The following is an 18,069-nucleotide window of genomic DNA, read 5'->3' as shown; positions in this document are numbered from 1 at the left end:
TTTGGAATTTCCATGCTTGTGTTGAAAGGGAAGGAAAAGGCTGTCTTTAGAAGTGGGGGTCCCAGCTCTAACTGCACTTTTCCACGGTCAGCAGGTCACATTCGGATGACCTCACGTACCCCTCAGGAGACACGTATCGAGCGCACGCTGCATTCCAGGACGGCTGCCTGTTGGAATTGTATTATCTCAGAGATAAAGGGACGCTTATTTTGTTTCTGGTGGGAGAGATCCCCTCAAAAAGGGACAGCTATAAAATGAGGTTGCATTTAATCCTCTCCTCAACTAACACAAGCGCTGAGTCCGGGAAATACAAAGGAGAACGCTTCCCCATGAAGTCTTGCCCAAAAGGCCCCTCATCCAAACCAGGCCTTATGCCGTGTAACTGTATAAGCATCGACATTATCACTACCCAAAATCTGTTTAAATAAGACCATCTGCAAAAGTATTGCAAAACTTCTTTTATGGTTCTGATTCATCTTATGGATGATTCTCTTCAGATGTTTGAAAACATAAGATTCTAACACTTGTGAAAAAATAACTCTGATTGCTTTGTTGTCTTTGATTATCTTAAAATTTTGCTTTATTTTAATCTAAAGGCTAAAAACATCTCAAAACAACAAGTTCAATCTTGATCACTTATGGGACAAAGGTTTGAACAACCTAAGAGCTCGGTAAAAACTTCATTAAATATAATTCACATACCATAAGATTTATTGCTTTAAAGTGTGCAATTCAGTCACTTTAGCTTAATCACAGAATTGTAAAGCCATTGCCACTCTCTATTATCATCCCCAAACAAAACACATCCACAGATCACCCTCGTTTCCCTCCACACCCTCATTCTCTCAGCAACAACTAATTGACTTTCTGCCTTTGGATTTGTGTATCCTGGGCATTGGGATATAAACAGAAGCACAATTTGTGGCCGCTTGTTGTTCCTTCTTTCACATAGCATAATAATGTCAAGGTTCGTCCCTACTGGAACATGAAACAGAATTGCACCCTTTCACAAAATATCCAATAAGCATTCTATTGCACAAACACACTGTGTTTTGTTTATCCATCCATCTGCTGATGAACATTTGAGTTACTCCCAATTTGGTTATTATAAAGCTGATAAGAACATTTGTGTGCAGATTTTGATGTAGACACCATTTTCAATTCTCATGAGCATAAATCTAGCTGTAGAATTACTGGTCACACGGTAACTCTGGGCCTGACATTTGGAGGAATTATCAACTCTTTTCCAAAGTGGCTGCACCATTTTACAGTCCCACCCATGAAGGACAGGGGTTCCAATTTCTGCACATCCACACAAGCCGTTGCTTCAGAAAGATTTCTGTACCTGCATGAATGTTCAGGAACATTCTGAGATAATACAATTTCAACAGGCAGCCCTCCTGGAATACAGCATGCACTCGATACGGGTCTCCTGAGGGGTACGTGAGGTCATCAGAATGTGACCTGCTGACCATGGTCTATGGAAAAGTGCAATTAGAGCTGGGACCCCCCACTTCTAAACGTCTTGAAAAACGTCTTGATTCTAGGAATTCACTTCAAAGAACATGATGAAAACACACCATGCCAGTCTCACGGGGGAAGGCAAGGAACGAAACCTCTTTTTATCCCAACAGCTTCTTGATCACTGCCCCATCTGTGCACCAGGTCCTGCAGCACTGTACTCTCACCACGGCATGCGGACCCTCAGACCTCTCCTGAGTGCCTGGAGGAGCATCGTTTGGGGCCTTCAATGACATCCCTGACACAGGCAAGGAATATGGTTTCAGACCTTGAGAAACCACACGATACACGTCCTCAGGGCTGTGACGGAGAAGAGCTTACCACACACCCGTCTCATGGTCTGATGGGATATTCTAAATGGAATTTTATCTTTACTTAGGATTGCTGTGTACCTCCTGTGAAGTCTGTATGCAGATAGAGGTTTGGTTTTGTTTTGTTTTTATTTTGTTCTGTTTTACTGCTAATGACCAAATAGTTTCCTTAGGCATATTTCATGGAAAAAATTATGATGCTGGGCAGTGGCGCACACCTGTAATCCCAGTGACTCAGGAGGCTGAGGCAGGAGGACTGAAAGTTCAAGGCTAGACTCAGCAACTCAGTGAGGCCCTAAGCAACTTAGGAAGACTGAGTCTCAATATCCAAAGCGAAAAGGGCTGGAGATGTGGCTCAGTGGTTAAGCGCCCCTGGGTTCAATCCTTAATACAAAAAATATATATATATTAAAAGGTTTAGAGTCACAGCTTGCTCCCCAAGGATCATTAGAAACAACAAACCCAATGAGTCCCAAGAATTCTTTATCTGAATGTCATATTCAATATCTTTCCCCTTTTAAAGTTAGGGAATATTGCTTGTGACACTAAAATACCTTAAATTCTACCCAAATTCTGTACTGTGAAGATTTACATTGTGGAGAGCTCAGCTTTACCCGCTGCAGAGAGAGCACAAGTGGGTAGAATGTGTGGTTTTAGATAGAAGGCCTGTGTGAATGCAGACCAGGTCTTAGGAGATTGCAGGAGGGTCCTAGGCGAATCACCTTGGGGAGCTGAGCCCATGTTGTTCTCAGTGGCTGTTAACTTGCACACACATGTGCTATCACACAAATGCTCACACACACATGCACACATGATCCATGTATTCTACTCCTGTAATTCAGGAGCTAGACCCAGGGAGCTTTGCAGGTCCTGGCTCGTTTTTATCCTTCAAAACTGTCTGCTAAATAGTCGACAGTATCTGCTAAAGTCACTGGATCTCACGACACTCAGCCTATCCGTTCTCCGTGTCCACACCTTTTAACTCGGATTGTTCTGGGCCAGAGCTGATGGCTCTTCCTCAGGAACAGAAAAGGAGCCAGTGGAAGGAGGTTCCAGTCCCTCTCTGGGGTCTTCTGTTTGTGACTGTCTCCTGGTGCTGGCCGACGTCTTCACACTGGACATGACTAACCCGCTGTGCACCTCCCTCTTGCTAAGGGCCCTGGAGGCCGTGGCTGAGTCTGGTGAAAGATCACAAGAAGCCCCTTATTGCCTGAAGTTCACTGTTAGAATTGGGGAATCTTTACATGTGACCTCAACTTGCCCAGGCCACCTTCTACAAGAAAGCAAACTGGGAATGTCATGTGTCAGCAGCTTTGTGAAGACCTGCTTTCTCTAGAAGGTAAACAGGAGGGCAAGCCCCGGATCTGGATCACCCTTGTGTCCCTAGTGCCTACCAAAGACAAGTGTTTGATAAATGTGTAACTACTGATGACTGTCATCCTCCACACACTTGTGAAAAACAAGAATTCTGCTTACGCTCTGGTGCAGTGCGGGCTCCATGTGGTCGAATCATGCAGGTGACAGGGACCCCCTCCCATGGCTCTTCAGAGGGCTTGTGTGTCTGTGTGCACATGCGCACTGCCCGGCACTTAACGGGTGCTGTGTACTTCCTTGGGGTTGCTTTTAGTTTAAGGAAATGATCTGTGTGAAATAAAGATGTTTCCACCAAGTTTTAGTCAAATGGGGTTGATATACAAAAGAGTATTAAAAATTCAAACATATTTACCTTGCACATGAATGCAAATGACTTTAACATAGGCTGAACATTTAGCTTATTTAAAATAAATTATTAATTGAGTTGGTAACCAAAGTTCAAACAAATGCGTGACCATGAAGTGACTAGTCATTCTCTGTCCCTCTTGGCTAGACATCAGCAGATGGACCAGAGGCTGCGCTCACAGGCTCTGCCTGTGCCGGCTTCCATGTGATGACGTGATCCATCACTGGAGAGTGTGTCTTGGCCTAAGTTCGATGTTTCTCCACAATTTTCCTGTTGAACACGGGGATGTACACTCCGGAGGCTCTCCATAAATATTAAGCGAACCAATAATTGGGAAAAAACCACATGCCTTTTTTTAAAACCCAGGCCTTTGTGAGGTTTTAACTTGATGACACTACCATGTAAAATTTAATAAGAAGAAAATATAATCTATGGTGAATTACTTTTCATTTTAAACTTCACTTTAAGGTTTGTTCCAATCAAAAACTTTACAGGTTTCAGATGATTTATATTTTTACCTTTTAATGAAATCTAGAAAAACATCCAAATTCCAGCATCTCTCTAATTTCCCCTTTCTCAGATCTCTTATTCCATGTGTCCATTTGACCTGGCTGTATCCTGCTCTACCTGACTCAGGTAGCTGGTGAGTATGTCCATGGCAGTGCACGGGAAGATTCAGCTGAGTGCAGATTTTTCAAAAGGCCTCGTTCATAAGTAGTCAGTGGAACAGCGGGTGTGTCCTTCTCAACCCGCATGGGCAGTTTGCCTTCAGTCCGTTGGCCACCATGAGGGCACTGCACAGAGGAGTGGGTAGAGCAAAGCCAGGCACCTGCAATGGCCAGCCAGGGGCCTCCCCTCAGAGCCCCGGCTCGAGGGCCATGTTGTCCTAGTAGAACACACAGCTGTTTTTCTACACAGCTGGTCACCATGATTTAGTGTGCACAAATCAAGACCTTTACTTACCTAAGAACAAATCTATGCATGGAAGAGTGTTTTCAGAAAAAGAGACTCAAAACTTCCAAAGTTGTTACCTCAATGCAGTGCTTTAGCCAACTTCCCATACAACAAGATGAACCACTTCTGGCACGGTAAGAATTGCTGTCATGTGGGAAAGTCTCAAGGCAAGCAATCTCCTGCGATTTTTCTTTCTGGATTGAAGAGAACCTAGGTGAAGCCCTGGCCACCGAGTTCCAACAGCACGGGGCGTTTCCTCCGAAGAGGGATTTTTTATTTGCATTATTTGAAAATAGAAATGTTTTCATGCCTTTCCCTGACCCACGCCAAAAAGAAACGACTCTAACAAGCTGTGGACAAGGGACACGTTCCACAGATGAAGGCTTGCGAAGGGGGCTCCCGCGACACTCCGCCACAGGTGCCCAGGAAGCCCGGCGGCCTTCCCAGCTCCTCTCCGCGTGCTATTTATGTATTCTCATTTGCATGAACCTACTCTAAGGTTTTGCCCGGTTGATTTTTCAAGTTAATGATAGGGCACTTGGGGAAAGATTAATGTCAGGAATGCAGAGGTTCAGCAAATTGCTGAGGGTCCCCCACACAATTAATCTCTCCTTCCTAATCCAAAAGTGCGAGGATGAATGAGAGGAAGCGTGATGATGTCGCTGGTGCAACGCTGCAGGAGTGTGGGGCCAGCTCTGCAAGCGACGGCAAGCTCCTGCCCCTGGAAGGATCTATAAATCACTCCCTGCCCCCGTGTCGCGCTTTCCTGCCCAGCCGTCTCCCGTTGGGTGGTCATCATCTGGGTGGCAGCCCTGTAAGAAGGACTCTGGACCAGCTGAGACAGCATCTCAATTAAGGCAGCCGCCAAACTCTGGATGCCATGGATGCCACTAATACCATCTCCTTATTTCCGCTTTGTCACCGTGAGCTGCAGAAATTCTTTCCAGCAAGGTGCCCTGTGCATCAAATGTGTCTTCCCTCCAGGAAGTGCTGTGTCATAGACAAGGGCCATACTCTCAATGGCTGCCTGGTGTGGCCCAGAATCAGCAGGGAGACAGGAGGCAGGTCTCCACTGCACCCGTCTTAAGCCCTTCACTCCTGAGCCCCGAGGCTCTGGGGAGCTGGGGGGAGAGGGACGGCTCTGCCCCTGGAGGAGAGGTGTGGCATATCGCGGGCAAGAGAGTGCTCTGCATTGCGAGGGCCTTGCCAGTCCGCAGCCTGCTCCCCTGCCTCTTGAGCACCGCCACCCTCTTCTCCAGGAAGTTTTCTAAGCCTATCCTGAGCATGCCCTGACCCCCTCTATAAAATATTAGCCCAGATTTGTGACCTCGCTCAGGAATAGAACCACAGACATGGTCACTGTGCTCCCCTCCCCTCCACCGGGGGAGCCTGGCACTAGCTTAACCACAGGCCTCCTGAACAAGGTGGGCAGGACCTGTCCAGCCACAGAGCCCTGTGCCCAGTGCCCTGACCCCCTGTGTCCAGCAGCCTCCCTCTCTCTGATGGGCTCCGATGGGCTGGGCTGTGGGCGGGCAACTCGGAGACGAGCCTGGATTATAGAACACAAATAGGAACTTTGCTTTTTGAGAACAAAACAAAACAAATAAAAACACATTTTCCCTGTCACTCTAGGTCCATGGCAATCTGGAGGGGACATGCACTGTTCAGGGCTGAGCCACCTGGCTTCAAGACTAGCCAGGGCCAGGAAGCAGGAGTCCTGGGAATGCAGCTGCCATGCTGGGCTCTCAGGAGTGACTGACCTGATGGCAGCTGTCGCAGGGAACCTGGGCCCCAGAAGTCGGGGCGCGGCTGCCCAGGCTCAGGAGAGCAGACCCCTGATGGCAGCCCTCCTGCAAATGGGCTCATCTGTGGCTTATGACACGGATGTCGCTAATACCGTCTTCTTATTTCCGCTTTGTCATCCTGAGCTGCAGAAATTCTTTCCAGCAAGGTGCCCTGTGCATCAAATGTGTCTTCATGTGCTCAGCATGTGGACAGACAAGCCCAGTTTGAGGGACCTTACCCCTCACAGGAATTAGAGGGCTGTCCCTGTCACCGATGTGGACCAAACTGCTGAAGAGCGCCCCCCACAACTAATGTCCCCTTCCTGTTCCACAGTCCTTCTTATAGTCTCTGTCCCTGGGAGGTTCTGGACAGGGGTCGAGGCCCCATGCAGCCTCCCATGGTTTGGTAGATGGATCTGTGACTCTCTGAGTCCATCGGGGCTGCTGTAAGCACCTTGAGCCTGGGCACTCTGTCGGAGCGGAGATGTGTTTCTCCCAGTTGCAGGGGAGCTTGGGGGGCGGGACTCCAACAGCAGGTGCCGCAGGCAGGCTCAGGGTCTGATGAGGCCTGCTCTCTGCTCTCTGACAGAGCCCTGGGGGCTGTGCCCACAGGGGCAGGAGGAACAGAAGGGTGGAAAGAGGCCTAGCTAGTTCCTGCCAGCCCTTGTGACCTGATCACTTCCCCAAACCTCTTGCTCCCACTACAAGGGAGGCAGCTCAACATGAATTGGGGGACACCATGACAGACTCAACCAGGACTTGCCTTCTGCCGCACCCCGCATCTGCCCAGCACGCGGTTGCACGCGTTAGACTCCAGGTCAGGGGGAGGGGTCAGCACTGGACAAAATCCCATTGTGAGCCTGGCCGCTGCCAGGGGCTCAGTGAGCCGGTGGCCTCTCCCAGTGCTGCTCCCGGGGACCACCCAGCTCTGCGCGGGGGCTGAGAGCCACATGTTGACGTCAGTCACGTGTGTTTATGTCTGTGCCTGAGTCTAAACCATCAACTCCAGGACCCGAGGCCCTTGAGAAGGCTTTCATCCCATCGCCTGCTCCACAGCCCAGATAGAAAACGACCTTGAAATTCCAAAGCCTCTTTGTTGTTCCAGGGAAGAAAAAACACAGGTCAGAGAGGGGACTGCTGGGGCTGGACCTTCTCCTTGCCCTTACATAAGAGCGGCTTGTTGATCCCCTCGGAGTTTAGCGTGAGCCTTAGGTGGAGTGCCAAGCTCACCCATTCAGGCAGACAGGACCAGCTGCCATACAGCTGCATACAGCCCTGTCCCTAAACACACTCTGACAGTCTCGGGTGGAAGTGGCTTCAGGGCCGCTGTGTATTGGTGTCATAGTTGCGAGCAGACAAGGGCTTGGTCAGGCCACATGGCCCCCATACAGAGCACTGCACAGGTCCTGTGTTTGCATGTGCTAGGGAGGGGTACTGGATCATTATGACACTGACCCCCACGAGGTAAGTGTGTGACCCTCGCACACAAAGGAAGAGAAAATGGTCCACAACAGGACCACATGCACACTACCTTTCTCTGGGGTCCCAGACACCTTAGGGGGTGAAGAAAAACAGAACTACAGCCAATTATAAAAAATAGTCCTTTCTCAGAGGCTCGGGAGACTAAGGAGGGAGGATGGCAAATTCAAAGCCAACCTCAGCAACTTAGCGAGGCACTAAAAAACTCAGTGAGATCCTGTCTCTAAATAAAATATCAAAAGGACTAAGGATATGGCCCATTGGTTGAGTGTCCCTGAGTTTAATCCCTGGTATCAAAAATTCAAAAAAAAATCAGTCCTTTCACTTCTGACCTCTGATACCCACCAGCATTTGGGTTGCCAAGTGCATCTTTCCAAGTAATACAAAGGAGACCAAGATGCCAATATCACCACCAACCCAAGTGCCAGGAGAACAGCCTCCTCATTAGGCCCCAGCCCCAACCCCAAGTGCCAGCCCCAGCCAACTGGATCCTGATCCAAGCAGAGCAGAACAGAGTCTTCTCAGGACTGGTGTTAAACACAGAGGCCGAGGCCACGAGAGCCAGAGTCACAGAGTCAATCCTCATTATTCCCGGATAACGTGTCTGCAAATACACCTTCTCATTAAATCACAAGTCAAAGTCACAACAAATTGAAAGACTTCCGCTGGCTTTTGTTCTTGATTCTGGAGTTGAACAGCCTCAGAATAAGAAGATGTTCAGGGAATTCAGGCCTGTGAAGTCGACAGACAGCATTTATGGACAGAGAACATAAGTGGCACCAGACTCCTCAGTGGGTTATGACTCAGTGTTTGATTGAATCAACAGGCCACAGGGGCTGGCTGAGCCTGCCACTGTGAGGGAGGCCAGTTCATGAGCACACTCCTATGGGCACACACAGCTGGCCCCCGTACCAAGCCAGGTCACAGCTGACCACACTTGGAATTAAGCAGGAGGCCTCCCCAGGCACAAACTGGATTTAATTTAACGAGGCACTTTCTCCTGCCCTCAAGGATGTGTGCAGAGCAACAAGCCAAGTCACTTAGATGCCGGTGCTCCCAGCAGGCCCACCAAGGCGCCTCCCCGCCTTGCTCAGCCCCCGCACTGCGCACCAGAGCCTCCTGCACCTTTCAGCTACCATGTCTTGGGTTCTGGTGCTTTTCAGTGGTGATTTCACTGTTTTGAATGGCCCAAGCACCATGCTAACATACTACCCAATTTTCCTAAGCGGATAAGCCTCCACTGTCCACTCCCAAGCCAGGTAAAACAGAGTGTGTTGGAGAAGCTTCGTTCAGACCTAAGACAAGGTACTATTGTCCTTGAGGTCCGTGTTTATGGATCAACAGTTCATGGGACATAAGGTGTCTTTCAGCAGAAACATGGATAAAACAAATCTGTCCATCATTCGATGAAAACATGGCCAGAGGCACACAGGAGCGGATTCTCCACTTCCTCATGAAGCAATAGTTCAGTATTTGACAATTCAGTGTTTGAGGCAAGTTAATAAAATGTTGTATCTGTGGATGATGAGAATCAGCTATAGACTGGTCCAGGCAGGTAGAAGCCCAGAACTTGACCTTCAGAGAGCAGCAAGAAGGTGGTGATGAGATGTCTGCAGGAGAACTTCCTCATCGTTGTCCCCCCTGCAGCCTGGTTGTGCATCCTGGCTGGTCCCTTCGAAGTCCCTGCACCCAACCAACCACTGTGCATGGGGACTCACGCAAGTGTGGACGCTTCTCTGTTCCCCGCATACAGGTTCTGTTGATGGAAACTACCCTGAAGTAACCAGCAAACTCCTCATAAGATGATTCACAAACTGAGTCATGCATGAAATACAAACAGATATTAGACCATGACAGTTATTTTCATCCTTGGCCCTGACACAATGCAAGAGAAATTATCAGATAAAGTTTTAGATCCTGGTCCACAATGTAATGACCTGTGTTTCCATGCACTGAGTTTCTAGTTACCATGAATTTCCTTGAGAGAACTCTTCCTTCCTTCCTTCCTTCCTTCCTTCCTTCCTTCCTTCCTTCCTTCCTTCCTTCCTAAGGGAAGGACTAGAAGGGCACTATTTTAAAGTCTCCCTATAGTTGCCCACTAAAGAAATGTCTCCTCCCTTTTATGCTTTACTACAGCCAAAAACAGAAATCTTGAGAACAAGTTGAACTCCCTCTGCCACAACACACCAATGCAGAGCCAAAGGTCACCTGACATCAGAGTTAATAGACAGCATTTTGATTAGACAGTTTTACGAGAAACACAAACTTATTTGGCTTTGCAAAGCTTCTTTCATTTCTTTGCTCTTCAGGATAATTTGTGCATTATATGAAAAATCAAAGCAAATCAGGAAAGATCCAAAAAAAAAAATCTAACATATCTCCCCATTTATTTACCTGCTGTGATTGAGAAGTTAATCATTGCTATAATTTATAGAAGGACCACTCTGCCGACTGTGTCAGGTAGGATCGCTGATGCACTTGACATCTTGTAAGGTTGTTATCACGAGCTCCATTTACGAGAGGAAACCGAGGCAGCACACAGATTTGAGGCGTAGACCCAACCCACAAAGCTGGTGCTACAACCCCTCTGCTTAACTTCAGAGCCCAGCTCTTTCACTTGCCTGTCATTGTGGACAAGGGGAGCGTAGCTCCCACAAACCAAGAATAACCAGCATGTGGCATTGCCCACACATCCACAACACCACCACCATCCCACACAACCGTGGCACCCACCCGAGACTAGCAAACTGACCTCTTCATTTCAAGGACATTCACCCTTGTCTTCCCAACAGCAGGGTGCCTGGGATGTCACTGGGGCTGGCCTCACCTGGGCCCAGTCCTGAAGGGCCTCTGCACTGCCCCCAACCCTCCTCTCCCTGGAGTCGGCTCCACCCCACAGGTGGTGGCTCTTAGGCAGAGGAGAGTGAATCTGGAGAGCCCAGTGTCACCTGCTTCAACCTGGCTGATGTGCAGTAAATAGAGACAAGCCTTTCTTGTCTTCCAGAATATGTCACACTTCACACACACTTTAACAAGCACGAGGCTTGACTAATGTGCAAAGTACAAGAAAAAAACACACAACTGGGAATATTGTCCTCCACGGTAAATTTGGCATTTTCTGTTAAGAGCACTTCTAGTACGGATATATGGTGTGCGCATGTGTGTGACCCACTGACTGTCACTGTGGCACCAGTGACATCCAACACATGGCAGAGGTTTTGATACAACCTAATGATGTCCACACTGAACTCTACTCACAGGATCTTGTCCACTCCAGCCCACAGGGACGTCCTCCTCGGTTTTCCACTTCACGAATTGTGTGTGTGTTGGTGCTCAAGGTATAAATGAGATAAATTCAATGGCCTTACTCTGCAGGGAAAACCCAAACGGGAGCCAATGCCTGCTCGTCAGTCCTCACCATCCCTCTCCACCCCCCCAACACCCCCACCCCGCTCTGGGGTCTCCTCGGGTTGGCTGTGTAAACTGTGTAAACACAGTTCTTACAAAACACTGTGACTAAGTGCCCTTACTCATTTCTGTTTGTCAGGGAACACCAGCTCCAAAATACACTCTGCCCTCGCTGCAGTGACAGACAAACCCCATTTTTCCTCCTTAGATCTCACCCAGGGGGCAACCCGGCGCCTGCCTTAATCCCAGCCCATTGTCCTGGAGGGGAACAGAGTTGCCTCTGACAACAGATCGAGGCAGCATCCCCCAGAATTAGGAATTCCCTCACAACTTCCACCCACTCTGTCCTTTATCTCTCAATGAAACACAATGTCATAAAGCGAGTGTGTCAATGGCTTTCTAGAATTGCTCTAACTGAAACTTGAGCTTTAGCCTCTGAACTTGATGTTGCGAAACTTCACTAGTAATACAGTTCAGCCCTCTATTCCTAACTGTCCACACCAATTTCTGTTGCCCTCAGAAAAAGGAAAAAGGAAAAAGCTGTCTCACATGAAAGTCACTCAAAGTTCCCAGCACAAAGACAGCAATTTCCACATACACGTTCTGTTTATCAGCTTACACTAAAGCTAGAACAATTTCTGGCTGGTTTTCCCCTTATTTCTCTCCTCTTGTTTTATTCTCTTGGTCCCTGAACAAATGCCGAATCATGTCCAGGAAACGTGGCTGTGTGCGCCTTGGAACCACTCGGTTCCCTGGCTGGAGACAGCACTGCTGCCCACCTGGAACTCTCCTCAGCACATCACAGCTCTGTTCCCTTTACAATGTGGGCTGGGGACCAGCCTTTTCCACGCTACTGACACAGTCTGTATGTTACTACATTTAGATGTGTTCTGGAGTGGTGCGAAATGGAGAAAGTGCCAGCAAAATAAGTAGAGAAAGGCGAATGGTATTTGTGGCCTGGCTTCAGGGAGGCAGGCAGAGAGCGGTGACTGTTTACCACCTCACTAAGGTGGAAAGGCCTGGGAGACCTCAGAGGAAGTTGGGGCGAAGTCAGCTCTGCCAAAACCCAGTTCTCAGTTCCAAGGAACCCTGGGGAGGCTGAAGGGGAGAACTCGAGCCAGATCCTCGCATCTCAGCTTTTGCATTTCTTTGTCTGAACTTCTTCACTTGTGAGATACGATACCATCTTCCTACTTAATGGTATTATAAAATGATCATCGAAACATGGTAAATTTGAATTATCTGTGCACAACTTGAGTCTCCAGTAAATAGTGGAGGAAGGGGAGGTGGCAATCCGAAGGCACCCATAGGATAATTGCACCAGAAGCCATCATCAGCGGGTGTTTGGGAGGCACAAATCATTCCATGGACAACTTGATTGCTTTCTTGATGGAATTGCAAGATTTACAGATGAAAGAGACGTCTCGGATGATGGTTGCAATACATTTGATACAGTGTTGTGCATAAACCCCACTTGCAAAATATGTTTGTGTACATTAGGAGTGTCATGGGAACAAAGAGCCAGAGATGGAGCAGGGAAAGACCAGGAGCAGATGGCTGTGCCCCTGGCTCTAAACCCAGCTCACAGCAACAACCACCTTTTCTTAGGGGTTTAAAACTCTGCTGAAATTCAGCAGTCGGAGGTAACGAAACACGTCAACCCTGTTGAATATTTGAAATTTCTGAAACTGCAAAATATCTTTGGGACTCTGGATAGACCCATTTCTTAAGCAAAAGTTAAGAGATGCATAAAGCTCCGGTGATGTCAGGAGCAGGGTAAGTGCCATCAGGATGGCGGAAGCCTGTGTTAGAGGCACTCGTAAAACTGACGGTTGAAGGCAGCGCAGGCCAAGGACGCCGAGGTACAGGCAGAAGTCAAGGAAACTCACTATCCGTCAGTGATGCCCGGTCCCTAGTAGCAGTGAGGCTGTCAGTGGGGAAGCGACTCAGGATGGGTCCACTGTAGGCACCCCCCACAGCGAGCTCCCACAGTGGGCCGTGGTACAGACGCAAAGAGCCATGTGCTGAGAAACAGGACTCGCCCGGCTGCCTTGGGCCTCCCACCGAAAACAGCTGTGCATTGCAAATTCTGAGCAAAATAACCTCCAATTTAGAACTCCACACGAGGTCAAGTGCAAGGAGAAATAATGAGATTTTAAGTACTGTGAGGGCCAGGGCGTGGAAGTCTACGGAAAGAGGGGGAAAGCAAATCACCAGCTTTAGTTACGAGGGTTTTATAAGAAAGGACACGTCAAGTGTGGCCCCTGGCCCTGCTGGGTGTGCCGACGGAGGGGTGCTCCTGACCCACCCACCCACCCACCCTGCCTGGCGACTGGGGTGCTCCTGACCCACCCCGCCTGGCGCTGGAAGTGCAGGTGAGGCGGTGAGAGGAGGTGACCACCAATCATAGCAGGAAGAAAATTGGACCTGCCTTAGGTGACGGAGGACTAATCAGACTGGAGACGTGCAGCAGGTGGCGAGAGCGAGGCCGCCAGGCTCCGTGGAGTGGGAGCTAAGTCCCTGTGGCTGGCTTCCGTCGCTTGCCTTCATGTCCCTCCAACGCTACTTAAACACGCATGTGTTGTTTGGATAAAAGCAAATATTTAAAACAGGCAGGCCCACCTCATCAGGCAGAGGGAGAGATGGGATGGAGAGCGAGCCAGAAACAGACCCAGGGGGGAGGACGGTGTCAGGAGGGCCTGTTGAGGGCGCTCCAGGCCCCGCACCGACCCCGCTGAAGGCCAAATCCCACTGTGGACGCTGGTTCTGACAGACAAGGTGGAACCCACGCTAGCTTCAAGCTTTGCCTCCTGGGAAACAAGGCTGTCCGTTTCTTTCTACGTATTTTTTTTCCAGAAATTCTAACCTGTGAGTAGTGAAAACTCTGTGATAACTCTCTGTGGGACTCGCCTGGTGCCAGACGACCCGCTGAGCACCTGCTGCGAGTTCCTGCCCTCTGTCCTTCCGTCATCACCGCAGACCCGAGTAGCCCCCGCTGCCCCAGGTGGAAGCCTCGCCCTGGCTGGGTGTCCCAGACACTAGGGGCTCGCTCTGACGTTCCCCTCCCCACGCCTGTCCTTGACGCAGCAGGAGCCAGGATTCCTGGGAGACCTGGCAAAGGATGTGGGCCCACTTTGTGGCCCCCCAGGGGAAGGAAGCCCCTGTGTGGGAGAGACAGACGTCAGTGCCCTTGCCTTCAGGGCAGGGTCGCTCGGTGGAGTCCCAGGTGGACTCAGCCTAGGAGATCAGCGATGAACCAATGCGTGAAGGAAAGGTGGTCCACGCACACCAGGGAACAGCTGGACTTTTAAAAAAAGGAAAGAAAGAAAAAGGGAAAATCATTCCCAATGGCATGGACAGCATCAGTTATGGGAGAAGGAGGCTCATCCTCGTGTGGAATCTAAGGGCAGGAACCTAGAAGCCAGGGGAGAAGGTAGACGGTTCCTGGGGTTGGGGGCAGGGCGTGGACAAAGGCCAGACATCGGTTATCACGGACATTAATCCAAAAGTCAGGTTCCTTAACAATGATACATTGTAGGTTTCAAATAGCTGAAAGTGATTATTTCACTGTTCTCACAACAGACAAGAAGTCTTTGCAGTGACGTGCTAACTGGCCTGAGGTGCTCACTCCCAGCGCACACCTGAAGGAAACATCACGCTGTGCCCCCAAACCGTATACGAGTGTCACTATTGATCAGTTAAAAACAAAGCTTTAAAAAAAGAAGACACACTGTCTACGCGGGAGCACGGCAGTCCTCTGCTGAAGCAGGTGAGCACAGGACCCCTGCAGGAGGACAGGCGTGGAGGACCGGGCCCAGCATTCAGGTCCCCCATCCTGAGGCCCAGTCAGCTCTCACTCGATGATATGCGGTCAATCGAGTTTCTGCCACTTGCAACAAAGGGCGAAGGCAGCATCCTTGATGCAAACAGGTAAGTTCACGGAGAGCCTTTATCTTGTCCTGGAGACTAGATAATGAGTTTGTTCTTGGACACATGTAGGTAGAGATGCCCAAAGAAGGAGTGAATTCATACAGCAGCCCTTGGCTAAGATAGAGAAGAATCGATGATGTGAAAGGGAAATTAAATCTTAGGATGGATACTTGCACTAAGCAAGAGTGGGAGTGGGGTGTTCCTGGGGTTGTTCAGGCTCTCACATGTAGTAGGTACCAAGAGTCAATAAATGAACAGAGGACGTCCAGTTTTATGCAGGTTTCCCTAAACGGTGAGCAACATTTTAGCTTAAGGACATGTCATGCAATCTTTGGGACAAACTACACTAAGTTTTTTTTAAATTCTTTATCTGAATTTCAAACTTGAGTAGCTTATATTCTTTCAATAGTCTTATTAATAAGTCAGGCACCTCCATAAACCAAATAGCAGTTGAATTTCTGAGGCTACCAGTATCACTATTATTTCTACTCCTTCTTCTAAGAATGGTTTTTCCAAAGTGATGAGTAGATACAAAATGAACAAAAAACTAACGATGAGATAAACACCCACATGCCCACTGATCACTGGCTTAGGGAAGAGAGCTCTGAGTGGACCATCTTCCCCAGGCTGGTTCCTAGCTCCTCCCACAGACCAACCATCATTTTACGGTTTTTAATTAGCAGTCTGTTGAGTATCCTTCAACTGTTCAATTTGCCATCTCTGTATAATACTATAAAAACCATACAGCATGAGAAAGAACACAGAGAAGCCCGTGTAACTTCCAACCAGGTCCTGTACCCACTCACTGCTGCCTCCAGAGGTCCAGGGACTCCCTCAGTCAGACTCTGCTCCCTTCCCCTACAGAAAACTACATCCTGTGAAAACCATGTTTTGTATTATTATCTTCCTATGTCTGTGTGCGCGCAGGTGCATTTACGCGTACGCACGTATTTGCAGTGCTGGGGATTGAACCCAGGGCCTCATGCATGCCAGGCAAGCACTCTACCAACTGAACTTCTTAAACAAGGTAATTTAATTATACCTGTCCTGGAAATGTATAGAACTGCAATCCCTTAAAGATGTATTCTTCATCAACATATTTGGGCTACCATAGCAAAGCGCCACAGACTGAGGGCTTACGGGTAAAAATGGACTCAGGAGTGCTGGAGTCCAGAAGCCCAAGGTCAAGGTGCCAGCTGGGCTGACTTCCCCTGAGGCCTCTCTTCCTGGATTGCAGGTGGCCGCCTTCTCCCTCTGTCCTTACACAGTCTTTCCTCTGTGTGCACGCATGCCTGTGTCCCAATCCCTTCTTGAAAGGATGCTGTTATGTTGGACAAGGGCCCCAGCCATGTGACCTCACTTAACCCTAATAATCTCTTTGAAGACTCCAAATAGAATCAGATTGAGAACTGGAGCTCCAACATGTGAGTTGGGTTTGTGAAGTACCTATTCAGGATTTTGTCCATTTGCACATTGGGTCACCTGGTTTTAAAATAAAGTTAGATCATTAAGTTTCAGCATTTCTTTTTAATATACTTAACATTATCCATTTAATTGATTATTTTTCATTTCTTTTATTCCCACTCATTTGGAGTTAGGCACTCTTTTTATTCTTTTAGTGATATTCTGGAAATCACAGCACTATGGACTTATCTAGGCATAAAGTGACCCCTACCCTGGGTTGCACATGGCCTGAGCCCTATCATTAGTGAGGCAGCTCATTTCTGGGCTTTTACTTCCATGGGAAGACATTGTTACTGTCTTGGATGCTTGTTAGTCATTTAAACCAACCTGCCTTTCTATATCATGTTCCTTTTCTCTTCCTTTATATCAGATATTCCATTGGAAATACTTGCTTTCAGCTTAAAGTATATCTTATGGAATTTCCCAATTAAGGTCGCCTAGCATCAAATGCTCTCAGCATTTATTCTAAAAATACACTTATTTTTTCTCTATTATTTTAAAGGATTTTCTGGATCAGAATTCTAGCTGACAGTATTTTCCCCAGAACACTGAGACTTTTCCCTCGTCTACCTCTTAACTTTGCTAATGCTGAAACAGAGATGGTCCCGTCATTCCTCTGGACATAGAATTGGAGGCTGACCTGCAGACAGCATGGTTTTGTGTGGCCCTTTCCAAGAGGGCACTGGCACTCACAAGCTCCAGGTTTGTGTAAGCCAGTGCTTCCAGCCCAACTCTGGAGAATGTCTGCTGACCTCACCTGACCATGTGGGCACTGACGCCAGGTCCAGTTCACAGGTGCACCCCACACACCTGAGCACCTGCCTCTGCATGTGCTCACAGCAGGCTTCCCTCTGGGGTCTCGGAGCCCCTTCCCACTGGGGCTGGGCTACGTGGTGGATTTCTGTGCTGCTTCTCTTCTCCCTGTATCCAGAAGTCTAAGGCAGGAGGCTTCCTGCTAATGTTGCCAACGTGATGCTGAAGCCAGAAGCCCCCTGCTAGTCAGGCTCTCTGACCAGCAGTCAGGTTTTCCCAGACCTCAGCCATGTGCAAGTTCCCAGTTAGCTCAGTAACATTCATATATGCCTGACAAATTTTCTTAATTGTACTAATGCTTAAGAAGAAACTACCAGCCAATTTTCCTTATCAATGGAGATTTTATTTAATTAGCAAATTTAATCCAGTAGCATAGTCAATGAATAATACAACATCTCCAAGTAAAATTGATTCCAAGAATTCAAGAATAGTTTAATATTAGGGATTGTATTAATACCTTTCAACACATTTTGAAGAATAATGACTTGAAAATAATTGTAGGATGATATTAATTTTAAAATATAGTCACTCTCTATGGAAAATAATTCCATTTTAATGCAAAAGCAATGCATATTTATATATGAAAAAGTCAGGACAATAAAACATTCTGGTTATTCTCTTTCCCTCATGGTGGAGAGATTACAAAATATTTCTGCCTTTTCCATTATAATTTCATGTGTTTTCC

The 18,069-nt window shown here is 48.1% G+C and overlaps 1 long non-coding RNA gene across 1 annotated transcript; it reads right to left on the bottom strand.

Moving 5' to 3' along the window:
- Window positions 1-567: 567 nt before the first annotated feature.
- Window positions 568-11,179, bottom strand: LOC124099749 (uncharacterized). Its single transcript, XR_006854080.2, has 3 exons — window positions 11,028-11,179; window positions 3,309-3,473; window positions 568-3,010 (listed from the first exon to the last, which is right to left on the bottom strand). It is a non-coding gene; the product is annotated as an uncharacterized LOC124099749 (long non-coding RNA).
- Window positions 11,180-18,069: the final 6,890 nt, after the last annotated feature.

This window comes from Marmota monax, unplaced genomic scaffold, assembly GCF_021218885.2.
Source record: "Marmota monax isolate L192 unplaced genomic scaffold, Marmota_monax_Labrador192_F-V1.1 WCK01_AAM20220418_F8-fsc00026, whole genome shotgun sequence".
Taxonomy (NCBI): Eukaryota; Metazoa; Chordata; class Mammalia; order Rodentia; family Sciuridae; genus Marmota; species Marmota monax.
Note: the sequence above shows the minus strand (reverse complement) of the source record. Positions and strands in the feature narration are given on the sequence as shown.